The following is a 26,652-nucleotide window of genomic DNA, read 5'->3' on the forward strand; positions in this document are numbered from 1 at the left end:
AGCATAAAAGCAGCGTTTCATCCTCACCTCCTCCCTGAAATGCTATTTTTCTAAGTGCAAAGAACTTCTTTTAATATAGAGGACGCGCATCTGGTCATGCAAGTATTTATTAAGCGGCATAGCAGAGCTGCAAGTTTATTAGCTCGGCGAAGACCACTCTCAAGCGTCATTCTCAGTGGGAACAAAACCGTGATGCAAACTGCCCAGGCTGACAGAGTTTGGTTTCCCCTAACGACACCAGTGGAAGGCAGAGAACAATTCTCTGGGAAGGGGACGTCTCTGATGTTAAAGAAAAACTGAAGATGGGCCATAGCTGTCAACTTACAGATTTGAAAATAAGGGACCAGCAGCCTCAAAAATAAGGGATCAGCAGCCAAAATAAGGGATTTTCCCAGCACAGGTATGTTCAACTTCTGAGCCCCTCCGAGCCAAAGGGAGAAAGCCCAGCCAGCAGCCAAATGAAGCCTCAAGCAGTGGATCCCACAGCGCAGCAACCTGGCAAAGGGGATGCAGCAAGGAAAACAGCAAGGAAAACCACCGTCACCTCTCCGCTGGGAAGCGCTGAGCAAAGGCGAGTCCTCAGGCAACGCGGCCGATTTGATCGGCACAAGGCATGCAAGCTCCACCCCCCAGTCATTCTCAGACTCCTTATTGGGTGAGCAACGCAGCCAAGCAACACACTTGGAGCCTCCCTCCTCCCTGGCCGGCAGGGAGGGAGGGAGAGGAGCTGCTTCCTTTGAAACCCAGGAAATTTAAGGGACATCATCAATAAGGGACAGCAGCGGGACACAGTGCTGGGATAAGGGACTTTCCCGCCAAATAAGGGACGGTTGACAGTTATGAGATGGGCTTAACGCTATACTCTACAAGAGGATTTCCTGTAGCTGAAACCTCCTTGTACACACCTCTCACCTTCTCGTAGAAAAACAGCTTAAGGCAGGGCTTGAGGACATATGGCTCTCCAGTAGCTGTTGGGGCTTCAACTCCTGTGACCATCAGCCATGCTGGTTGTGGATGATGGGAGTTGGAGTCCCATTAACAAAAGGAAGGCTAGAGACTCCCTATATCTCACTGTGTTAAAGACACACAAGGGCAACTCCCATTCACTTAAATGAGGGACAGGAGAAGTTCGCTGTGGACACTGGGCCCCTTGTTAACCAGCGGAAGGGGCCGCCACTTGGATTTCCCAGAACCTCAGGCCTCAAAATATCTTGGGCCGGGACCACATTGTATTGAATCCATGACTTTTGAGGCCCTCGGGGCACAATTTTCCAGATTTCTTTTTTTTTTCTTCTCCGGCTTCTGACTCAACACTTTTCCAGGTAATTTTTTTTTTTTTTTGCACTGCCACTGAGGAAAGAGAAACGCAATTGAATAGGCTCGGAAGGCAGGGCTGAAATGGTTTTATAACAAGCCCTCTTATTTATTTATTTTATTTTTGGCAGCTGAGGTAGGAGGGGATGGCAGCAGCAGCAGCAACAACAACAAAAATCCGTCCAAGGGCCTCCAAAACACTGCGAGCAAAAGGGAAAAAAATATCCAAAACGAGATTCTCTTTTTTTCTTTTTCTTTTAAAGGGACGCATTGTTTTGTTTTCCTCTTTCCCTTCTTGGCTGAAACCTGAAATGCTTTGGCTTGAGAGGATAAGATAAAGCTGTGCAGATCAGCCGTTGGAGCCCTGGCTATGAATCATTTGCTGCTGCTGCTGCTGTTGCCTTGCTCCCTGCCAATCTCCCACCATCCTAGGGAAAACTCAGGGAGTGCCTGGAAATCACAGCGTTGTCTCTCCTCTCTCTCTCTCCGCTGTTGAAGTCCTCTCGGCAGTAAAAGCACCCCTGGAGCACCTCGGAGTTCATCTGGCCTGCCGGCTGTCTTCTCTCTGGCTGGCATTTCTTCCGCCACGCTCTAATCCTGCACAGATCTTGTGATCAGGTAATTCTCTCCTCTGCCCACTGGATATGACGCAGCAAAATTAGTACTGGGGGTTTTTGGGTTGAGAATGGGGGTGTGGGAAACAGCTTTGGCCTGGCTGTGCTTAATTTGCTTTCGTGACCTTGCTTAAGGGGGTTTTAAAAGCCTCCCATTTAAAAGAACAGAGAGAGAAGATGAATAAGCAACTTTGCAGCTTCCCTTTCCCTTGTTGTCAAGGAAAAGCTGAACAGGCAGCTATCACAGAAAGATAGGAAATTCTCCCTTACTGCAGGGCCTCAAGTTTCAAGACCTAGTGGGCCTTTCCAAACATATCAGCATGTTTACATTACATAACACGGTGAATTCAATAATAATAATAATAATAATATTATAATAATTTTTTATTTGTACCCCGTCGTCCCCGGCCGGAGCCGGGCTCAGGGCGGCTAACATCATAAAACTAACACAAAGAGCATAAGAATGTAAAAACAGGCAATCAATTAATTAAAATACATCTTAAAATTAGTTCAGAGCAAACTGAAATCTGGACAGATGGCAGTCCATGGGTAAAATTGAGAGTGGTGAATATTCTCTAGGGTGAACTGTTACCACTGGTCTTATAAAGGACCCGTGAACGGGCTAGGAGGCCTCTTTAATGCTTGTTCTTATACAGAAAGAAAAGAATCAGACTAAACCCCGACCAAAGGCCAGGCGGAACAGCTCCGTCTTGCAGGCCCTGCGGAAAGATGTCAAATCCCGCAGGGCCCTGGTCTCTTGTGAGAGAGCGTTCTACCAGGCTGGGGCCACGGCCGAAAAGGCCCTGGCTCTGGTCGAGGCCAGTCTAATCTCCCTGGGGCCTGGGATCTTCAGGGCGTTATTATCTGCAGACCTTAAGGTCCTCCGTGGGGCATACCAGGAGAGGCTGTCCCGTAGGTATGAGGGTCCTAGGCTAGGAAAATGAAACTGTCAATATCATCATGGTGATAGAAAGATGGATATAGGACCCGGTGGAATGGTATCCCATGGGAGGTGGTGGACTCTCCTTCCATGGAGGTTTTGAAGCAGAGGTTGGGTGACCATCTGCCATGGATGCTTGAGCTGAGATTTCTGCATTGTAGGGGGGTTGGATTAGATGACCGACCCTTGGGTTCCCTTCCAACACTACAATTCTGTGGTTCTAGTTTAACCATCTCGGTTGTTCCTCCACTACCTGGGGACAAGATGGAGCCTTGAAGAACTTTGCTAGGGGGAACATAGATGCTCTGCAGAACTGCCAGCCGTCTGCCCTGTGATGGCCTGGGACTCAGGCTCGGACTCGGAACCAGAGGAGACTCATTCTGCACCAGATCCCTTGCCTCAGGCATCATCTGAACCAAGTCTGGGGCCTGATCCTGAAGAGTCCCAGTCTGCACAGGTTCCCCTGCAACAAGCACCAGCTGGGCTGAGTCAGGGGCCTGAGCCTGGCTCCAGATGTGGGGATTACCTCGTTGCCTTCAGCTGGGCCATCACTTACATCTGCTCCACTACCAGTTGGGTCAGGAGAGGCTGAGGTGGCCTCTGGGTCTAGTAACCCACCGACGTCTCCCGAGCTGCACAGACTCAGGTCTGAGAGAAGGCGAGACCTGAGTACTCGCAGGAGGAGTGCTTGCCTTCGGGTGAAACAGGGAGGTGAGTCGCCGGGGGATCAGGACCGGCCGTTACCCCGACAAAGATAAAAGGCTGTCGGACCCTGCCCCAGGTTGCGGGAGCAACATTGCTGTATTCTAGATCCTGCCTGAGATCCTGTACCTGTCCTTGCCTGGTTTCCTGCCTCGTGTCCTGCCTTGGCCCTGTCGGACTGATTCCTAGCGGAACCTTTGGATTCTGGACCAGTCCTGGACCGTGTTTCACGGGTTACTCTCGGGCCCAGCACATGCATGCTCTAGGATTGCCCTTCGAGGACAAAACAGAACCACACACTAGTTGGTTCCATGAACACCTGCTAGGCCACCTAGCTGCATACCCAACACCTCATGTTCTGTCAACCGCAATGAAAACCACTGAAAGTTCCAACCGGATGAACAGAATACAGTTTCCCACCAAGTGCAGATACAGACTCTAGTAAAAAGCAAACTCTCTGTTTACTACCTGATTGCAGGAGAAATCGGTCTTCTTCATCTGGGCCCAGGATGTCAGTAATGCTTAGGCTGGAACCTTATCCAAATTGTTTGGGGTGGCAAACCATTACACACTTATCTGGGAATTAGTCTCATTGAACTCAGTGGGACTTATTTCTGCTGAGGCATGCATATGCTTTTGTGCTGCCAGTTTGGTGCAAATTATTGAAAACAATTCTCCTGAAATGGGTGGGGTGAAAATTATACTTTTTTTAATAGGTGGTGCATACACCACAGCAGAAATCATCACAGGGAAAAATGCATTCCCTGTCCCAGTTTAAGGGGAAGTGAACTGAGGGAAGCAACTACTTTTTAGTCCATATTGGATCAGGTAAAACCATACATATCTCTGGCTCTCACACACTTCCCAAATCTAGTATGTTCCAGATGTTGTTCAACTTAATATCTGACCATTTGCTATACTGGCTGGGGCTGATGAGAATTTGAGTCCAAAACCCATGAGGGGCACCAGGTTGGGGAATGCTGATCCTAAGTGCTTTTGTGGAAAAGATTCAGGGATTAAATGCAGCACCTACAGTCCAATCCTATATATGCCTACTCTGAAACAAGCCCAATTGAATTCAGTGAGGCTTACTCCCAGGTAAATGGGTAAAGGACTGCAAACTTGGGGTCACTCTTTTGCTGTAAGGAGATCGGACAAAAATGGTTCTTCCCTCTAACTGTCCAAAGTCCAGCACTGACTTGTATTGAAGAAGACTGAATATCTTATTAGCGGCAGGGATCCGACTGTAGTTTTTCTACAGCCGTGCCTGCCAAAAATATGAAAATTTGAAAAAGTCATGTAATGTGATAGTCTCATTTCTCCCACTAATAACATACTCAGTCTTCCTCAGTGCCAACTGCCAATACATCTGCCATAATGTATACACATTTTAAATGGAAAAATAACGACGTTATTTGCTGTCACAGGGGCGCAGAACGAGGAATCTTGCTGATAGGGTTCAGCATGGTTCTCTTCATGAGGTTTATTTGTGTGTATGTGTTTATGTGTTGTTATGTGACTCGATGCAATTAGGGTTATGGGCTGAATCAACACGAAATTGCCCGACCTAGTTCCACTTGGCCTCTTTGTTTGCTCAGCAGATACGGGGTCAAGTCAATGCAAGCAGAACGTTGGCGTGGTAGAGTTGAGAGCGCAATCCGAGATGTCTGCAATGGCCTTCCTTGCAGCTTTTGAGGCCTGCACAATGGCAGCCTCTTTGGTTACGGCCCAGCAGCTGAAGATCTGGAGGGAGAAAGAGAGAGATTCTGACTCCACCAAGCAGTTTAGGAAGTGGACCACCTCTCCCCTTTCAACACATTATTTCAGCAGAGCAGAGTCAACTTCAGCACCACTGTAGGAACAGCAACAGCCCGACTGATCTCCCGCACAGATCAGCCGACCCTCGCCCCATACGCTTTCCGCAGCACAGAGATTTCGGCAAGCAAGATTTCCGTCCGCTGTGTTTCCCAAGCTTTTGATACTTGGGGCATTTTTTTAAAATATGGAGGAAAATTTGAGGCATGCCTACGCTCAGAAAGATGCACGCAGATTTTCCTCAACCCTCTCTCTTCATCCTTGCGACTAGGGGAAAGTTGTCTTCTCCTTACTAATCAGTCAAGGCTCAGGGACAAGGCAGTGCTTTCTGGGCAGGTGAGATGCTTCGGAGATTCTCTCACGCCTTTCAGTTGCACTGGAAATCCAAGTGACACTCCCCATATACTGGCAAGAGGCTAGGGAGGGAATCAGGCCTAGTTTTTCCAATGATTGTACTGCTGTGAGTGAATTATGACAAGCCAGCTTAGTTTTTCGAGTCACATTTTTTTACTCCTCTTGCATCTCTGAGTTCCCCAGCACAGAATTAGGGAATGGGAATGTCTTAGTGGGTGCGAGAGAATGTGCTGGGTGCTTGGAAAAAGTAGGGTACAGAAATAACAATACGTTAAGTGGAATGGGTGGCACTGTGGGTTAAACTACAGAGCCTAGGACTTGCCAATCAGAAGGTAGGCGGTTCGAATCCCCGCGACAGGGTGAGCTCCTGTTGCTTGGTCCCTGCTCCTGCCAACCTAGCAGTTCGAAAGCACGTCAAAGTGAAAGTAGATAAATAGGTACCATTCTGGCGGGAAGGTAAACAGCGTTTCCGTGCGCTGCTCTGGTTCACCAGAAGTGGCTTAGTCATGCTGGCCACATGACCCGGAAGCTGTATGTCAGCTCCCTCGGCCAGTAAAGCGAGATGAGTGCCGCAACCCCAGAGTCGGCCATGACTGGACCTAATGGTCAGGGGTCCCTTTACCCTTTACGTGGAAGGGAGACATTTTGTTTCAGAAGCGTCACTGAACCTTCCAGCTTGCTATTCATCACAAAAGTCTAATTAGCTAAATAACCTCATTGTGGGAACTTAAAACACATTGTGGAGATGGAGAAATTTGGATAAGAGAGGTATTGACCTAGTACTGAAACACGTTGTTGTTGTCATCGCTGTGATCAGCAGAAAAAGTCTTACAGTATGAGACAACTCATAGAATCCAATAAACAAACAGCCAGCAGCTCAGGAATTTAGGATTACATCACATGGGCCCATAGTAAACACTTATCATCAAATTAATATTTTTGCATGATACAATGCATTATTGTAACCCTTAACAGTTTGTAATTTTGACATAGTTTCCCCAAGTCTCGATAACGTGGCACTTTGCTGTTGCCCATACTCTTACAAAACCCTTTTTTTGTTATGTTTCCAAATGTGATTGCTAATATTTCTCAAAGGCATGGGAGTTAAATAATATAGGTCTGCTTCAAAATATTTCACTGGGATAACATATTTTACATAGTTTAACAGAAATATTAATGGGTCCACATTTTCTAGGGACCTCGATAATGAAGTCCTGATTATTTGTTTATATTGAAAAACCAGGTATTTCCTTAAGCTTATGACAAGAAGATGTTTGGTGATTTAAAAGGATTTCCAAACCTCTTACTATTTTAGTATATACTATGTGCAATATAAAACCAATGCCCATTAAAAACAACAACCTAAAATAATAAAGCAATGGTACAAAAACTGATAAAAGTGAACAAAAAACCCCCCAGAAGATTCAAACACATAAAATACATCATTTTAATCTTAAGGGTCAGGGAAAGCCTAGGCAAAAAAACAAGCCTTTACTAGACAACTGAAGCAAGTAATAGTTGCAGCTTCATTTATGGCAAAGGGAAGGGAAATCCATAGTACAGAGGCAACAGCAGAAAATGAATGTTTTGGGGTCACTACCCTATGATATTCTGTGGGGTGCGGTGCCACAAGCAGAATTTCCCTAGGTGTTCTAAATGATCTTACAGGCAGCATCTAATTGATGGCTCATATAATTAGTCCCCATGCTACCACTCTGAAGTAGATCATGATTCCCATTTTACATCAAAACAAGGCTGAGACTGGGAGACAGGTTCAAATCCATGAAATAAACCCATGGCTGTGTTGGGACTGAAAGGCAGTTTCTCCATGTCTATATGGCTTGAAACCGAACTGATTGGCCTCATCACTTGCTGACGCATCAACCAGTGAGCATTAATGTGTGAGCAGACAAGGATGAAAATAATGTATGCTTGATGTGGGCTTCCTGTAGGCATCCGGTTGGCCTCTGTAAGAGGATGCTGGCCTAGATGGGCCTTTTAACCCGATCACACAGGGGATATCAATGTTCAATCCATGGTTTTAAATATGGGCTTGCAAAGACAAACAAGTCATCAGTTGATGCTGAAAGCATATGTCTGAAGTCTCTAAACCAGAGACAGCCAAAATGATGCCTCCAGATTATGCTCCTAAACCATGGGAATAAAACAGGTTCAAGTTTTGGTTCAGGTCTATAAACCACGCACCGGATGGCCCAGAGAAGAGAGGGCACACATTTCTTGACTTTATGAGCTTGCATTAAAACAAAACTATCGACTGCGAGATGCGTTCTACGGAAGCGACGTTTTGCGGAGCACATCTTCCAGGTCCCATCTGCTCCAGGCTGTAACTTCTCTCCCCCTTTCTTTCGACACAAACAAGTTTTTCTCCTTCCTCGTTTCTGCTTCTGTCAGCACTGCAAAGGCCTGAGACAGCCGCGGAAGAGCAAAGCTGCATTTTCTTTATGCCAGAAAGCACCTTTCCCTGAGTTGCTCAGAGGGGCTGGGCTGAGACCCTGTGCAATCCCTGTGGCAAACCGAGTGATGCCGATACCTAGCAAGCAGAACCCAGACAGGTTTTTGTTTTGGGTGAAAAACAAACAACCCATTTACTCCTATTTCCCATCAGTTGTTGTTGTTATTATTATTATTATTATTATTATTATCATCATCATCATCATCATTATTGCATTACTCCACAGGATAATAATGCATTCTCCCCCATCAATTCCGTTTTACTTGTTAACTTTTGGGGAAGCTATTCCTGCAGCTTAAAGAGACCCCCTAGCATCCAATTCTCCAGGGGCGCCCCCCCCCCCTTTGCAAATGTGCTTGCTCATTACTGTACACCTCTTCTCTTGCTTTTTGGGAAAGGCATCTGCGCCGGATTCCTCCTGGTGCCTCTCCTGTTTCTGATCTCGGTGTGGTTCCCCCCCTCTGTTGTTGTTGTTCCTTGTTTCCCTCCGGACAAAACTTGGTGATGCTGGTGGTCTGTTGCAAACAGCCCGGCGTGTTGCGTCGGCGGGGGTTAGGCGAGATGATGGCGTGGTTCGGGGTTGGTGTTTTGGCTTTTTCCTTCTTTTTTTTTGGCTCGCTGCCGCCGCCGCTGCTGCAGAGTCACGTGGGAGTCCCCGAAGTTTCCATAGCGAGGCCTCTCGGCGTCACATGATGGCCACGATATAATGAAACAACATTGTAGCGAGGGAAGCAGTGCCCGAGCGCCGGGCGGCGGCGAGAGAGAGGCGCGCGGGGCGCCGCCGGCGCGCACGGGGAGGCGGAGAAAGTTCTCGGGCGCGCCGGCGGCAGCAGCCCTGGGAACCCAGTGCAGCTTCGGCTGAAGGGGCGTCGCTACGGGTTAAAGGCAGCAGCAGAGCCGGCTAACCCCGCTTTCTTCCTAGCCCGGAGCGAGAGGAACTTTGCGCGCCAGCCTGCGTGGGAATTGCACCTGCTCCGGGCCGGAGAGCGCGCGCGCCTGGCCATCGTAGGATTGGAAGGGATCCCGAGGATCGTCTAGTCCAGCCCCCTGCAATGCTGGAAAAAAGGGGTCCGCGTGGAAGATGACGGGGTTTGGAAATTTTTGCTTGGGGGGGGGGGAATTATTTCCTTTCCACCCCCCTTCTTTCCTTTTTTCATCTTGTTTGGGAAGAAGAGAGACCCGCGCCTGGATCGCGAAGGTGAGTTTATTTATAGGGAGGATTTGTTGGGGGGGGGGCAAGGATTGAGGAAAAGGCAAAGATGCGCATCCCCGGGCAAGGAAGGATGGCGCTCGGCGTTGGGTCCGTTTCCGAGACGCTGCGATTTCGTTTCGCCACCTCTTCTTGGCACTGCCCGGTCCCTTCCCCCCTGGCTCTGCTAGGAAGGCAGAGCGAAGGCCGGGCTGTTCTTTAAAAAAATTATCTTTCCTATTTTTGTTTTGTTAAAGAGGCGATCGCTCCATGGTGGCGGTGGCGCTGCTCGGCGGCGTTGCTTCCGCGCGGGGCTCCGGGCGCACCGGGCTCGGCGGGCGCCCCTCCTGCGGGCGGCGTGGCGTGCGTGCGCCTCGGCCCCCCCCCCCCGCGATGTCCGCATTCCAGCTAATGTTGCGCAGATAAAATTCAAACTTGAGGTAAACAGAGGAGGAGGAGGGGCGGGAGGGAGGTTGTTTCCATCCTTAGATCCCACCTCCTCCTCCTCCCAGGCGGAAACACCTCCCGGTTCAAGAGATGAGAACAGTCCCCAGATCTCCTCCAACCCCATCCATCCCTAGATTCCTTCACTTCTTAGGTGGGCAGGGGCTCCTAGCTGATGCCCGGAACTCTCCACCCAGGGGTGAAAGAGCAGGTGTCTTTGCAACGCCAGGCATCCTCTCCCCAAGTTTAACAACCCAAGACACCTCCAACGTTGGGCTTGCTTTTTGTTTACCATTTGGAAAACTCCATGCTCCTTTCCCGGTTAGCCGCAAAACATCTTTACTCCCAAGGAAAGGGGTTTGTTAGAAGTCCTGCAACCTCTTTAATCTCCCCATATTAAAGCATCCAGGTGTTTTAATCAGCCAGAGCAGTGTTTTTGTACGGGGGCATGGAGTAGTTGGTAGGACTTGCCAGCAGTTACCTTGCTTGCGCTCCTGACAACAACCTTGCAAGGTAGGCCAGTGTCACTGTCCCTGCGTTGCAGTTCGGTGTGGCGGCGGTAAGAGGGGAGGGGGTTGTCCCTGAGGCCTACGGGTGAGTTTCTGGTAGTGGAGGAGGAAACGCTCCCTCCTTGCTTCATGGCATAATCCAGGGGCGAAACACGGCTTTATTTCACCCAGGTCAAAGACTCCAGTTTGGGGGGCACACACACATGCACCCCATGTACATCTGTGTACACACACAGGCTGGGAGCCTCAATGGAGCCCCTCTGAAAGCTTCACCTGGGGCAAAAATCCAGCTAGGACCCCCCCCCCCGCCCCATAGCTATGGCCCTGGCAGAATCCCTATCACTACCTCCTCTCCCGTTTTGTTTGTGCTCTTCCTTACCTAAAAAAAGCTCTGTGTGTATGTGTACACAGAAAGGGCAAAAAAGGAAATACTGTATGACCCTCTTACCCACGGAAATCCAAGGCTTAAGGTCCGCTTCTCATTTTGCTCTTACAATACCGCAGTCTTGCTGAGAGCAAGAGGAGCGGTGCGGTGGGGAGTTTTGTAGAAGTGGAGCTTACATCCGCAAAGAGAGGAACGTAGGAGCGAGTGGAGGAATGCTGGGCTGGTGGGTTGTGTGGTTGTTTTCACCAAACTTCTGGGCAAAGGAGAGAGCCTATGGGGCGTTCGGTGGGTGCTGCTCTGTAGACCTTTGCTGAAAGACCCTCCCTTTCCCAGGCACCTGCAAGGAAAGGCACTGAAGGCTTGCTCTCTCCTTGGCCTCTGGTCCCCTTAAGGCTTCTGCAGTTTCGGGCATATCGCTCATGACATGCAAAACACTGTAATAACAGGGTGGAGGTTTGTGGGGGTTTGTGGAAGCGACAGCTGGGTGTGCGTGAGGTTAGACGGTGTTGACAGCTGGCTGCGTATGTGGCTCAGCGGTGTTGGTGTTGGTGGAAAGAGGAGAGCGAATGGTAGTAGTGAGAGAGCAGGCACACAGGTAGTGTGCGACCAGCGGTGGTGGTTTTTGTGATGTGCTTCCTGCGGGGGGCTGGGGGTGGGAAGCAGACGGGTGCTTTTTGCCCAGTGGGATGCTTGAGGCTGTGTTGACATGACTTAAGAGAAAACTTCCCCTCTGCCCAAACCGCTTGGAGGGAGGTGCAGGCGATGGATTGGTTAACTGTGGGTGGAGATCTTTCGGGAAGTGTTTGTTGTGTTGAATAACAGGCTAGATGTTAAAAGAGTGTTGCATGCCTGCCTGGTGTCTGTGGTTGTTCCTCCGCCGCCTCCCCAGGCCTCCTTGCCTTCCAGGGTAATACTTAGCAACTTCGCTGTACGTTTTGCATCCAGAGAAAGCTGCCTGTGCAAACATTTCACTAATTAATTGATGCAAGTTTCCCCTCTGCGAATGTTCTCTGGTGGCAGGGAACAGCTTGCCTCCAGTGGCATGCAGAGAGAGAGAGAGAGAGAGAAAGAGAGACAGAGAGGGTTAGTGAGGAAGCCCGAAGCTGGAACATTTAAATAAACAGTCTTAAAGGCATATTCATATGCATACATAGGTCTATTTTCTCTCTCTCTCTCTTTGTCTTTTACACACACACACACACACACACACACACACACACACAACACGACTGCCTCCTAGAAGCTCAGCTCAGTTTGGGTAACAACATGTTATTTAAAACTGTGGCAACGAAACCGGAGAAGTTGAATTATGAGGAAGTGATTAGGCTTTTCCGGCATTTTTCTTCAGTAAAAGGAAAATAACCTAGATTCCTCTCTTCCCCCCGTGGTGAGACGTCTTCTTTTATTTAATAAAACCCTTTCTAAGATATTTGTAGTACTGGGTCCCACCACAATCTCCCCCCCCCCCCCGGCAAAAAAAAGCACCCTTTAAAGCTGGGATGAAGATAGGGTTTTGCAGATTGGCCGGTTAGAAGAGAAGGCAGGCTTTAAGGCTGTGGTTGTGTTGTCTGACCGATGTGTGTGTGTGAAGCATTTGAGAAGGCAAAAAGTAGGAAATATGCCATTTCCCTGTGCGCATGGAGCGGGGCATTGGATGTTCACAGGGTTGCCTTGGGGTAATCTCAGGATAAAGGAGCAGGAGTCCCACACGAGTACGTATCACCCACGTTAAATCAGCTTACAACTACCGTAGTTTCTTGAGCTTCACAGATGAGTTAAGGGGTCTTTATTTGCTATGGCAATAACAGTGTTGGTATCTTTAGATTAAAGACCATATATGTATTTATGGACAAGGAGTTGATTCTTCTAGGTAACACAGCTTAATTAGGAGTATGAAGCCCCCCCCCCCACAAAAGAGCCTGGGGGAAATTTGGGGCCATTTGTTTTCTGACTGGCTTAGGCTGAATGTAAAAGGGCCTTTGGTCTGATTGTGTGTGTGTGTCTCATTCTGGGGAGAAATAACTCTCTTATAGAAACCACAGAGGTCTCTCCATAGAGGAAGGTCGCTAATTTTGTTGGGACAGGTTCTGAGGGTACAAACACAGGCTATATTATCACAAATATATGCTTTTTAACGTCTCTGAACCACCGTGCTTTACTGGACTCACTGAAAAGCAGTTTTTGTAAGAAAAAGGGGGAAAGTAATCTGCATTATTTTGTATCGAAGGAGGGTGTGGCTGTGCCGGATTAATTGATGTGTACGATCTTCCGTACGAAACATGGGCTGTTGTGCGTTGCAGGCTCTGTGTTAAGATTCGAGAGCTGCTCTGGGGAGTGGTTTGTGTTTGGGAGTCCAGGGTTTTTAATGGCATAGGTAATGATGGTGTTACGAGGCACACAGAACATAGCAGAAATTGTGGGGCCTGGATGCGGCCGGGGAAGCAACAGAAACAGCAAATGGTTACCAGGAATGGAAGGGGGTGGGCAGGAGATGATTCGGCTACCTCTGTGCATGAACGCAGGGCAAACATGCACAAACTCTTATAGCACATCTGTACACACGAAGATGTGAGCCTTGTTCTAGCGTGGGGTCCTGCAGAGATTGCAAAAGTGCTGTTTGCTTCGAACCGGAACGGATGCACATGGTGCTGCCATGTGAAGATCTGCGCATTGATAGGAGGTTCACGGAGGTGGCCGGCGCCATTTTTGCAAGGCTGTGGTGCGTGGGGATCTCGTATCTGCTGCATGAAAACTAGCCGATGGATGGCATCATCATCCTCTTGTTCTGGGATGCTCCTTGATCAGCGCAAGATATGTGGGCCGCCATAAATAAGCAGGTTGAGAGGGAGGCACCAGATCCCACAGCATGGCCAGATATGCTTCAGAAAGAAGCGGGGAGTGTTGCTCTCGACACAAACATGATTTTGCACATGTTCACAGGGATTGTACCCAGCTTGGTTTATGGAATCCTTCTTAGGGGGGAAGCTGTGCCCAAAAGCACCTGCCTTTCATGGCATGCTTTTCAGAAACCAAGTACTGGGGTTGTGAAGAGGTTTGCCCTGCTGTGTTGTCTTGTTTTGTGGGAGAGAAAGAGAGAACAGATGCTGTGAAGAGGTTTCATTTCGCTGGGCTGCTTTCTAGATGGAAGGAAGCCCTGGTTTTGTTTCGTTTCTCTTGCATGAGGGTGGCATTAAAGTCAAAAGGGCATTTTTGTAAGGGGGGGCAGACGTTGCAGTCCCTGATGTATTCTCAGTTTGGGGCATTTGTTTTGTGGAATAACGGGAAGGTATGGATGCCTGGAAGGTGTTTGCTTCCAGCATTCCTCCCCCAGAACAAGGACAGTGCTTTTTGGCTCTGTGTTGGGCTGGAAAGTCCTTCGCAATTTAGGCTTCCCTTCACGTCTTTTGTGGGATACCTCACACTATAAATATATATATTTAAAAAATTCCAAGCGGGCAGCCTTGTTAGTCCGCTCCACGCACGCACAGAGCAATATCTATCTGTTGCCGTTAGGGGGCCCGTGACGCCTCCTTTCACGCGTTGCGAGGTTCACACGTGCACCCGAAATGAGGCAAACTGCTCTGGAACTGCGCGTATCAGCCTCCTCGGATTGGCTCCCTGTCTGCGCCTGCCTGTCCTGCGCCCCGCGAACGCGGGTTTGGCTGCCTGACGCGTAACATGAGGAATGTTGTTGTTGTAGTTGTTATCATGATTTTGTGAGGGGAGACTTTTGTGTGGGGAAAGTGTCGGACTTGTTTTCAGGCGCGTCTTGGGAACGCGCGGCTTTCGCGTGTCTGAGGAGAGAACCGTGTCTCTTCCTCCGTGTGAATGTGTATGGGTCGCCTCAGGAGTTTGTTTTGACAGCCGGGCTTTTCCTCCCTCCCTCCCTCCTCACAGTGACGTGGCAAACCCCGCCCCCCCCCTCTGCGCTCCCAGCCAACACGAACACGAACGCAGCTCCCGCTGCCAAGCAGCGGCTTCCGCCCTCAGCCTCCCAAACCCGGCCGGCGCCACCTCGCACTGACTGCGGCACTGCCGCCGGCGAGCCCGCCCACACACTCGCGGCCGCCTAATCGAAACCCTGCGCTCCTCCCTCCGCACTGTCGCCAGCCAATCAGAGCCTAGCGCCGCTGCCTTCCAGCCACGCCCTCAGCTTCCCCCCTTCTTCCCCCCCTCCCTCGCGCTCTCCCCCGCGCGTGTGCTGATTGGCTTCTCCTCCTCAAGTACGTCTCTCGCTCTCCTCTCCTCCGCTCCCTCCCCTCCCTGCCTGCTTCTCCAGTGTTTGTTATGGTCCGGCCTCGTGCCGCCGGCTCATTTTGTCACGCGGCAGGGCCTCGCGCCGCCCTTGTCCCCGCCCCTTCTCGCTCGTTCGCTCCCTTCCCTCGTGCTTAGCTCCCTCTACCCCCCCCCACCCCGAACCTTGTGGCGACGAGGCTTCTGATTGGCAGAGAGGAAGGCGGGAGGGAAGGAGGGGAGCTAAAAAGCGTTTATGGCGTTTTACCTCAGACATCCTGGTCCTTGAATTTTATTGGATTTTATACTAAATGCGCGCGCGCGCACGTAGATCTATTTATATTCAGGCATACACACACGTATATAGATTTACATACGTACACCTCTATGTATATCTACATATATAGCTATATTCCTATATATAATATATGTGTAGATATGCATTTATAGACGTGTGTGTGGAGAGAGAGAGACAAGACACTGCCAACAATAATGGCACTGCCTGCTCGGGTTCCTTCTTACGCAGGGACAAAACTGTGAAAAAGAGAAATAATCCTCATGATTATGAATAAACGTTTAGTTACCATCAGTGGGCTCCTGTTGTCAGAATAATTTAACACCAGTTTTATTCTCCCACAACAACAAAACCCTTTAAACTGCATGTTCAGTCGCTGCAACAGGCGGAAATGGCTGCTGTGGCTTTTGTCTCTGCCTCAGGGGAAGCTGCACCGGGCGAATACCCGCCTGCCTGCTGTTTAAAGCAATATGGCCGAGAAGTTCCCTTAGCTGCCGATTGGACCACCCCACCCTCATCTTGAGGAAATGTGTTATTTCAACACAATGGCTGCGGAAAGAAATGTTGCAGCGCTAGCTGTGGGAGTGGAGCCCAACGATCCCTGAATTCTAGCAACTCGTAATAGAAATATAATAATAATTGTAGTAGTATTGTGTGCAACATTTGTTATGGGAAGAACAACTTGCTGCCTTTGTGAAGAGAGCAGGGATCAGGGAAACTGTGCCCTTACATGTACCATTATTAGGACTATAGTTCCCATTGTCCATTGCCATTGGCTATGGTGTCTGGGGATGATGGGAGTTGGAGTCCAGCAACATCCGCTCACACCCTGATACAGCCCAAGGGCCGTATTGCCGCCTGGGCCGCCTTCTGGGGGCCACATGCCAATGATAGGCAAGGGCCAGATCCGCAAGTGGGTGGGAGCAGTTGAGGCAACATCAATACTTGCACAGAATTCTTACTACTCTGAGTTAAATCTATATACCGCCCGTTGTCCAGAGATCACAGGGCAGTTTTACGGCGTCAAAATGCAAAACCCAAATGCGTATCATAATCGCAACAACAACCGATAACCGCCTCGCTCCCCCTAAACACAATTAAAAAGGCCATAGATGTTTTATTCAGCCAAAGGCCTGGCTATCGAGTTACTACATAACAGAAGTGTGCTTTCTGAATCCCATCCCACACCCTTCTCTCTCTTCCATTCAGGCAAGCAGGAGGCATTATTAGATTTCAAGCAAAACAAAAGTACGCAAGCAAGGTGAGGCTGCAAGGGGATCTTTGCAGCCCAAAGGCCCAGACCTGTTGTTTCACTAGCATTGCCATGTTTTGATCAGCTCGTGATCCTTTGCATTTAAGATTTTGCAGACTTCGTTTAGGGAATGCTAGTGTGTTTTTTCTCCATGCTGGGCTGAAGCATTGCTTTATTGTTTTGCTGCTAAATACGCAAAAGCAGGAGGCCTGCCTTTTGGTCAGCAACCCCAAGACTGGATTCATTCTCAAGCCAGCTTTATAGCAGTTACACCTTTGATGCTGTTGCCAGCATGAATCCCACTGGCTTGCAGTCTCCGTCTCGTACTCGGGTGGGCTATTGCTGGCCAGCCAGATTCCTTGCAGGAACTTCAGTAGATGTTGCCAAGATTATTAAAACAGCCACCACCAGGTAGCTCTGCCGTGCTGATTCGGCCCTGAAGGTTTCCATTATACGTCCCCCCCCCCCTTTTGCTTTTTTTGCACGGCACCAAAATAGCCGACTGCAGGCTGGTGACTCATGAGAAAAACACCTGTTTGGTCACATTTGAGCAGAGTGAAACAATGCGGCAGGTAGGCAGGCGGGCAGCTGCGAAAAGGAGGATAATGGGGTTTCTGCACAGAGGAGGAAATTTTGGAACGGAGGAAGCTTCTCTGTCTAGATCTGTATTTTCTGCACTGAGTCACAGTGGCTCTCCAAGGTTTCAGGGCTGGGAATGTTCCCAGCCTAACTTGGAGCTGCCAGCTATTGAATCTGGGACCTTCTGAATGCAAGAAAGTTGCTTTGAACTATGGCGAGAGAGGTTCCAAACTCTGTCTTTTGCATCGTTGTTAAAGCTGCAGGAGTCTCTTAGGCATCTGTTCTGCGTTTGGCCACTGTCGTGTGAGGATATTTATTTGTTTAAAAGCATGGCTAAGTGCCTCAATATTTTGAATATCTCTAAGCGGTTATAATCTGGATACTGGATGTTAGCTGCCTCTAAATCTCCAGATTCAGGAGGAGGCAAAATGGCCATGGCTTGTCCCACCCAATGTTCGAAATTTCCCAGGTGCATTTTGCACCTGGTTATCAGCTATTGGGACCAAGTGAAAATGCCTGGGCCTGACACCATCTGGAGGTGCATGTTTTTGCATGGGTCTTGCCTGTTCCACATACTAGGAACACACCCTGTAGAATCCTGTCCGTTATATTTTATCTGCACAATCAGAATGAATTTCTGGAAGCAAAAAGTCATGTTGAGAAATATGTTTGTTTACATTTGTTCTGCATTTGAAATCATTCTTCCTGTGCCCCTTTCCAAGGGAGGTGCAGAGGGTGGCGACATGAGAATGGGCCTTTTCAGTGGTGGCTCCCTGTTTATGGAACGCTGTTGCCGGTAAGGCACACCTTTCAGTAGCTGCTTTTAGGTGCTGGGCAAAAACATACCTGTTCGCCCAGGTCTTTGGAACTTAATTTTAGCAGGGTGTGGTGGAGTTGTATCTGCTATATCTGTGTACATCTATGTACCTTACTTACGTATTTTAGGTTGTGTTATTCTCTTTTTATATTTGTTTTTTAACGTTCCCTTTTTTTGTAAGTTGCTTGTGAGTTTCATTTATTTTTGAAAGAAAGCAACTAGAATAATAAAATAATAGAACTGTACAGTTAGGCACCGCAAGAATCATCTAGTCCAACCCTTGCAATGCAGGAACCTTTTGCCTAGTGCGAGAAAAGTCTTTCTTGAATAAGAACATTTTCAAAGGGCAAAAGGACAGGGACATAACAGACTCCCCCAGGAAGGGAATTTCACCACCTTGGCACCAGAAAAGGCGTTGCAACCAGTGTCTGGAAATGAGGATATGACAACCTCAGCTGATGCTACAACTAGAGAAATTATTGATGTTGCTTTGCAATCCTAGGTGGTCAACTTGGAAGAAAGTCCCATTAAGTTCAATAGGACTTTCTCCCAGCCAGGCTAATGGGTATAGGATTGCAGCCTTAGCCATTTTCTCTTTTGAAGCAGCTGGCAGGCTTGCTAGCACACTAATAACATTTCCAGCTATTTGTGGGCTGCCTATCGGATAAAATTATTGCGAGGCTATGCTCTTCCTTTCCTAAAACACATTTCTGCTAGTAAAAAATAGTACCCTTTTTTGATATCTGCCTTGCTGCTGCTTTCATTAGTTTTATTGAATTGATTTTTTCCCCCTAATGTAGGAAAATTATTTCTTTTTTGAACCCGAAATTCTGTCCACCTTTCCAAATAAGGGGAAGGGCATCTTGTTGTTATGGTGTCCCGAAGCACAGTTTGTACTGTACTGTTTTATGGAGCAGTTACGATCATGAATATACGGAGGGTAAATTGAAAAGGCCCATGACGGATAGCGATTATGCCTTTGCTTTGTGGAAGTATGTAAAAAAAATCTATTATTCTCCTTATGCAAGAGATGCCTGTGGCTTCACATCAAGAGCTCAGGACTTGCCAAGTTTTCAGAAGTTTCAAATTCAAACTCCTTACTTTTAGAAAAAACAAAAGTCGGAAGAATTCAAAAGGCATTTGAAAAGGAAATGGCTAATGCATCATTAATCCTACAATACACCGTAATTCGGCTTTTTAGAACTTGAATAACTTTTGCTGATATTTTAGCCCATTCCATACCAAGAACGACTGCACCAAAACACCACTGAGATTCAATGAAATGCCTGTAACAGTACAAAATGTGATAATGAACTAATTTTTTGATTTGCTCATGATTGCACATCAAGATCTAGGGGCCATTTGGGCAGCGACGGACGGGTAATCCTATATACCATTCCATCTTTATCCTAGGTGCCAGAAGGCCAGCCTAGACTCTGAAAGATTCTCAAGTTCAGACTTGGGTGAGCTTTTAGGAGGAGGGAATTTCTCAGATGTGGGGCAGTAATCCAGAATAACTTTCTCTAGCAGGGATAGAGAACTGGATTCACCCGTCAGCGGAAGCAGACACCTGTCAATCACCCTACAAAACCACCAGACAGCTGATTGGGGGTTACAGCATCCCCCTTTGAAGTTGCTCCATCAGCGCCAATCAGCTGATATTGACATGGGGAGTGTGCCCTCAAAGGAGCTTTTGACTGATAGAGGCTCCATGTCATATAGAGTTGGAAGGGACTCCTGGGTCATCTAGTCCAACCCCCTGCGATGCAGGAAACTCAGCTAAAGCATACTTGACAGATGGCCATCCAACCTCTGCTTAAAAACTTCCAAGGAAGGAGAGCCCACAACGCCCCCATGGAGACTCTTGAACAGCTCTTACTGTCAGAAAGTTTTTCCTGATGTTTAGTTGGAATCTCCTTTCTTGTAACTTGAAGCCATTGTTCTGAGTCCCACCCTCCAGAGCAGGAGAAAACAAGCTGGCTCCATCCTCCATGTGACAGCCCTCGAGATATTTGGAGATTGCTATCATATCTCCTCCCAGTCTCCTCTTTTTTGGGCTAATGTTGTTATCCTTTACTAACTTGCATGGTTTTATGTTTATTATCAACACCATATTTTATTTTTCTTTCATTCTCCTTTTTGGCACCCGACATCAGGTTTGCCAATTCCCTCTCACCCTGGCGTAGCTGTTCTGCCTTTGACAAGTGTGTGGCAGGCAGAAATTCAGCAGGTGAAGTTTTGCTTGCTTAGAGGCACCAGAGTCCCTGTAAAAAGGCCCAGCAGTCCCAAGCGAAATGTAAACAACCCTAATCCAAATCTAGGGAACCGTGCTGCTCCTGCTCATATATTTCAGGGTTGCTCTCTGTTTCGGGCACACATTGAATAGCTGCACGCCAGTCAGAAACTTAACAGATGCAGCTTTTTACTTCCTTCCTCCTTGTGAGGGGCGGGGGAAGCTTCCAGGGTGGATTTCTGCCTGTTATACAGCTGTTGGAAAATGCAGCGCCTCACCCAGCGCGGAAAAGAAAAGCTGAAATTACTCTACGTAGTGCCTTGCCTCTGCAAAATTCACAGAGGGAAGGGAAGAAGGGCAGAGGCCCCAACTGGGAGAGCTGAGAGAGAACACAGCCTTTGAGATCACTGGGAGGGGAATTTACCTACTAGGAACGAACTGTTCTGCGTTTCTTCCTGTGCAGTATATACGGGGTGCGGGGGAAGGAAGGGTGTGTGTATTCCCTTGGTAGATGGAAACCACCGACTTCTGATGTGTATTTCCTGATGTTAATGGTCATAGACAGGGACCTTGGTTTATTGCACATCAGAACTCAAGAATCCCAGAGAAGGAAAGCCCAGTTCTCTCAAACGGTGGAGGCTGCTCCATTAAGAATGCAAGGGCGTAAGAAGAAGGCTGCAGGATCAGGCCAGTGGCCCATCTAGTCCGGGATCTTGTTCTCACAGGGACCAACCAGGATTTGAGCACTCTCCCTTCCAGTGGTTTCCAGCACCTGGTATTGGAAAGCATTGCTGCCGCCAACTGTGGAGGCAGAACATAGCCATCTTGGCTAGTAGCCTTCTCCTCCCTGAATTACCATATTGACCCGAATATATTGGCCCGAATGTATTGGCACCTTTAAAATTCAAGGGGGGAAAAGAAAAAAAAGGCAATACCCAAATATAAGCTGCTCCCTTAAAATCGGGTTACAGGCTGAAAATCACTGCAGTTGGTCGAATTGTAACTCCGGGCCAGTTTAAGCCCGCAAAAGTTAAAATCGCAAATCGCTATTCAGTTGCTGCAGTTCCGATCGCCCCCGCCTTCCTACAGCTCCTCCTCACCGTATACTGTTCCAAGCAATGTGAGGCACCTTCATCTTGTCTGGCTTTCCTCTACACTCTTCATACCTCTTTCGATTTGGGGAGACCAGGGGGGAGAAGAGCTGCCCATCGCAGGAGGGGGAGGGCACCCTGGATTCTTCACCAGCCTGACTCATCTCTGCCTCTCCTCTCCAGCCTCCTCTGCCTCTGATTCTGGACTGCTCTCTGCCACAGCCTCTTCCTGCTCACTAAGCCCTGTTGCCTCTTCAGCTTCCGACACCTCCTTCCCCCAGTCTTCTCTATCTTCTCCCTCTGACCGCTCATCGTTGTTCCACCACCAGTTCCAGGGGTCTGAGCCTCCTTCTCTTGGGGGTTCCCCTGCTGGTTCCTCCCACCATTTCTCTGCATCCGACCAGTTCATGACACCCAGTGGCTCTTATCGCTGCAAGTTACTTTCTGCATGGCCTTTCCTGTTGTGTGGTGAGCCTCCCCAGTCGCCCCACCCAGCGGTGTGGCCTGGGGACTTGCGTGACGGGGGGAAGTCATGCGACGAGCATGATCCCCACGGCAACCGTGATGTGTGTTCCTGCCAGTGATGGCGTGGGAAGGAATGCGTCAGTCATCGGGGATGGATGTGCTTGCATGGTGTTATGCTGCTATGATATGCCATCCTGTGGGTGGCACCGCAACCCAAGGACGCCATGGTCTCCATTGTTTAGATAGCTGCTCTCCTGTTCTTGTAGCTCGTATTTTCTTCCCTTGATCTTTCAGATAGCTCTTTCTAATCAGGGCAGAACTATGTGTTCACAAATTCATTTTTCTTTGTATTTACCCTTGTGTTTTTAAATAGCAGCTATGGAATGCGTATGGGATTAACTCTTCCACACCTCCATGCCATGGTCTTAATGTTAATCCCTGCCCCATCCTTATTGCCAGTTATTTGTTTATAAAAGTGTTCTTATACCTCCAATCCATACAAGGTGGTATACAGCAGCGTATACAGAGTATACAGGGACATGGGTGGCGCTGTGGGTTAAACCACAGAGCCTAGGACTTGCCGATCAGAAGGTCGGCTGTTTGAATCCCTGCGACGGGGTGAGCTCTTGTTGCTCAGTCCCTGCTCCTGCCAACCTAGCAGTTCGAAAGCACATCAAAGTGCAAGTAGATAAATAGGTACCGCTTCGGCGAGAAGGTAAATGGTGCTTCCGTGCGCTGCTCTGGTTCGCCAGAAGCGGCTTAGTTATGCTGGCCACATGACCCAGAAGCTGTACGCCGGCTTCCTCGGCCAATGAGCGCTGCAACCCCAGAGTCGGTCACGACTGGACCTAATGGTCAGGGGTCCCTTTACCTTTACCTATACAGCAGCGTATACAACAAAACCACCACAAAAGGGTCCAAAATTATTAAGATCCATGGCAGACAATATTAAAGTAGTTGCATTGATCTGTCTACAGAAAAAAGCTCTTGCAAGAGTTGAAAATAAAAAGCGAGGGTGTCTGCTGCATCTCTGCTGGAAGCGTTTTCAGAGCACGGGACCAGCAACACTGAATGCCCACTAGGAGTCCAGTCCAGGAACGAAGCATGTCTTCATGCAAATGGCAGGCTTGGAGGTGCTGGGTGATTTTCATGGAGACCACCATGCGGGGGAAAGGGTTAAATCCCCTTCACCTCTATCACAGCAGGTCCCAATCCAGATCAGCCCCCCCCCCAGCTGCTATCTGAAAACAACAATAAACACAAAGGACACCGTCTGCATTTATGTCTGGTTTGACCCTCACTCTTTCATTATTTTTTTAAGAGTCTCTTCGAACTGAACATATAAGCAAGCCCATTGTCTCATACCAGTAAAGACATTCATTAAAAACTTAGTCACTTAAAGAGCAAATTTCCAGTAACAACTGTAGTTGAGCAATAGGAGGAATTCCCATCGCTGTAGTCTGCGGGGCAGATTAGATGACCCTCTCTTGGGTTGAGGCACGCTGTGTCCCCTGGAAGGTTTGGCAGATGGGGCTGGCTTAGGATTCACTTGTAAACTTCATAGCTATGCAATTCTCAGGGGGCCCCTTTATAGAACCCACCAAGAAATTAACAACATATGAACACGCAGCCGAAGCACAATTTATTAAAGCAGATTGTGCATCGGTATTAAAAGCAAACAACGATGAAAAGTCAACAGAGCGATAGCTTCGTTGCACTTGGCTCAGAAGCACAAGTCTTTCCGAAACAACCCTGTCTCCACTCCAACGGAAGAAGTGCGAATCTTGATTAGAAATTAGAATGGCGGGGAAGGAAGAAAGGAAGCATCTCTTTGGCTGGGCAAATAACAGAACGTGTGCCAAAACCAACAAGGGCGAAGAGATACAAAGATGGACAGGGCCCCTGAACCTTTAACGCTTGCGTAGATTAGAAGGACTTTTCTTGTGGTCCTCCTCTCCGCCCCATGTGTGTAGGAAACCTGCCAAAATTTTCTCTCCTGCGTGCTTACTGAAAGTAGAGGAGCTTCTGTTCTCTTTGGTGATTCATGTTTATCCAATAACAAGTCTGGGGTACACCTGCATCCAATAATAATTATCTATCTATCTATGTGACCTGGTTGCCCCAGCCACCCTGGTCAGCTTCCAGCAAATTAAAACATATTCTTGAGAAGCCATTGAGAGTTGTCGTGAATGCCTTTAAAAAATCACCTTTGGCTAGTAAAGAGTCATTCCTTCTCCTCTGACAAATGGGACCATGTTTTGCTCATTCATGCTTCTGTACCATCAAGACCTCTAGACCTCAATTGGATCACCACTTCCCATCATTGCTGACCATTGGCCATGCTGACCGGGGGCTGGTAGAAGTTGAGTTCTCAACAGCAACACCCAGGGATCCACAGGTTCACTATCTCTGTTGTAAAGTGTGGACCGTTTCAGCTGTTCTGGGACAGTTACGGTACATTGGTGGCCAGTTTGCTTCCAGTTCCAATTCAGGGTGCTGGTTTTAACCTTTTTTAAAAAAGCTGGGATAGGTAATCTGTAGCCCTCCAGATGTTGGATTCCAGCTCCTATCGGTCCCAGCCATCATGTTTTAAAGACTTGAAAACTTGAAAACTTCAACTCTTTAGGTAGTATTTCCCAACAGCTTGGAGCAGGGCTTTTATGGTGACATCTCTGAAACGGGAATCTCTCTATCATGTATGATCTAGTTGAGATTCCCTCATTGGAGGGTCCCTTCCAACTCTACAATTCTATGAAGTAAACCCCTCTGAAATATGAAAGAAAAACGTATTTAATGAAGTAAATAGAATCTGGCAATTAGGGTCAAAACCCAATGCACCGCCATTTTATATAGTGACATCACTATACATAAAATACTGCTTTTTCTAGAGCCTTATGAGTCAATAGCATTAAAAAGGATAGCAGCTTAATAACATCCCCTGGGAAACCGATAATTTGCAGAGGACAGTTTTATATTTTTTGAAGCACATCCAGATTAAATGCACCACTTTATGACAGCTAAATGGAAAGAGAACCAGCAGTCTGTTAATCTACAGCAACCATGGGTAGCCTTGGATGATGGGATGAGTCTTGTAAAAAGAAAAAGAAAAGAAAAACACTTTACAGCTTGCAAGCCAGAAGATTGCTGGAACACGTCCATTTATAGTAAGATTCAAGCGAAGATTTAATAACATTTGACTTTAAGCTTGTTAAAGACCAACTTGGTTTGGCTGCCAAGTTTATTAGTCTAATGACAACGAAAATAATCACCAAACAGGAAAACAAAGGTCTTTTTGCAAAGTGTGGACATTAATGCTCTGACCAGAGAGCTGTAGTGTTAGTGTATTGACCTAGGAACCAATATTTCTCTCCAGCAGTGCCTGGAGAGAAGTACTGGAAGGAGACGCTGAGCAAGGGAAGTGGACCAGCTGAAGAGATGATCCCTTTTGTGCTTTCCAGTTGGAATCTTTCCATTGGTTTTCTCTCTATACTAGTGTTGCACCAGTCTGTCATCACGCAGTCCCATTGGAGGATTTGTAGTTCCACATCAAAAACCTGGATTTGCATAAAGTCAGAGGGCAGCTCCCATTGGAGGATCTGGAATGCCTTTGGAGTACCCTGGATATGAATGAGGTCAGGATGGGGTAGGCAAAGGCAGGCTGTACCACAGCAGTGGCCATGGCATGGGAGTGAGAAGGGAGAGACACTGGGGGGGGGGGGGACGTGGTTTCAAACAATGGGAGAGGTCTGAAAAGATTGGGAATGGAGGAACAGTGAGGGATTATTATTATTATTATTATTATTAGGAAAAATTGTGGAGATGGGTGCAACGCAGAAGCCAACTCTGAAAAGCTAACACAGCAAAGCCTTTATCAACTCCCCTATCACTGCATTCCCACCTTAATTTAAACCATCACGGATCCCCCTCTGTGTTTTCCCTGCTCACTCTACTCAAAACTTTCCTGTTGTTTAAAACCACCGCTTCCCGTCCTTACTGTCACTGCTTTACTGAAACCTCTGCTGTTGCTTAAAACTGCGGTTTTCCTCTTCCATCGCTGCTTAATAATAATAATAATAATAATAATAATAATAATAAATTTTATTTATACCCCACCCTCCCCAGCCAAGACCGGGGTCAGGGTGGCTAGCAACCAATAATAAAAACAAGTTGATTAAATACAACTTAAAAAACAAAATTAAAATACAACATTAAGACATTAAAATGCAGCCTCTTCATAGGAGGAGAAAGGAAAAAAGAAAGAGGGGGAGGGAATCAAATTGATTCTAAGCCAAAGGCCAGGTGGAACAACTCTGTCTTACAGGCCCTGTGGAAAGAAATCAGATCCCACAGGGTCCTGGTCTCATGAGACAGAGCATTCCACCAGGCCGGAGCCAGTGTTGAAAAGGCCCTGGCCCTGGTTGAGGCCAATCTGACTTCCTTAGGGCCCGGGACCACTAGGGTGTTTCTATTTATGGACCTTAACCCAAACCTCTGCCATTTTTTAAAGTTGTCTGTTTCCCTCTCTCACTGCCTCTCCACCTTTGCTTTACTCAAACCTTTCCCTCTTCCATTCCTCAGCTGCCTTATGCATGAGAGACAAGGTAAAGGTAAAGGGACCCCTGACTGTTAGGTCCAGTCGCGGACAACTCTGGGGTTGCGGTGCTCATCTCACTTTACTGGCCGAGGGAGCTGGCGTACAGCTTCCGGGTCATGTGGCCAGCATGACTAAGCCGCTTCTGGCGAACCAGAGCAGCACACGGAACGCCGTTTACCTTCCCGCCGGAGCGTACCTATTTATCTACTTGTACTTTGACGTGCTTTCGAACTGCTAGGTGGGCAGGAGCAGGGACCGAGCAACGGGAGCTCACCCCGTCACGGGGATTCGAACCGCCGACCTTCTGATCGGCAAGTCTTAGGCTCTGCAAATACCGTTTCACTCCTGGTGCCG

At 48.0% G+C, this 26,652-nt stretch overlaps 1 protein-coding gene and 1 long non-coding RNA gene across 2 annotated transcripts in view; both read left to right on the forward strand.

Moving 5' to 3' along the window:
* Nucleotides 1–302: 302 nt before the first annotated feature.
* LOC308486941 lies at nt 303–4,042 on the forward strand. Its single transcript, XR_013991398.1, has 2 exons — nt 303–1,932; nt 3,093–4,042. It is a non-coding gene; the product is annotated as an uncharacterized lncRNA (long non-coding RNA).
* Nucleotides 4,043–6,196: 2,154 nt separating this feature from the next.
* LOC308486196 (TRPM8 channel-associated factor homolog) overlaps nt 6,197–26,652 on the forward strand; it is a 186,204-nt gene continuing 165,748 nt past the window's right edge. The window contains exon 1 of the mRNA XM_081022695.1: nt 6,197–9,410. The gene's annotated coding sequence lies outside the window, so the exon portion shown is untranslated. The remainder of the gene's footprint in view (nt 9,411–26,652) is intronic.

Source organism: Podarcis pityusensis, assembly GCF_964106645.2.
Source record: "Podarcis pityusensis genome assembly, chromosome: 10".
NCBI lineage: Eukaryota > Metazoa > Chordata > Lepidosauria > Squamata > Lacertidae > Podarcis > Podarcis pityusensis.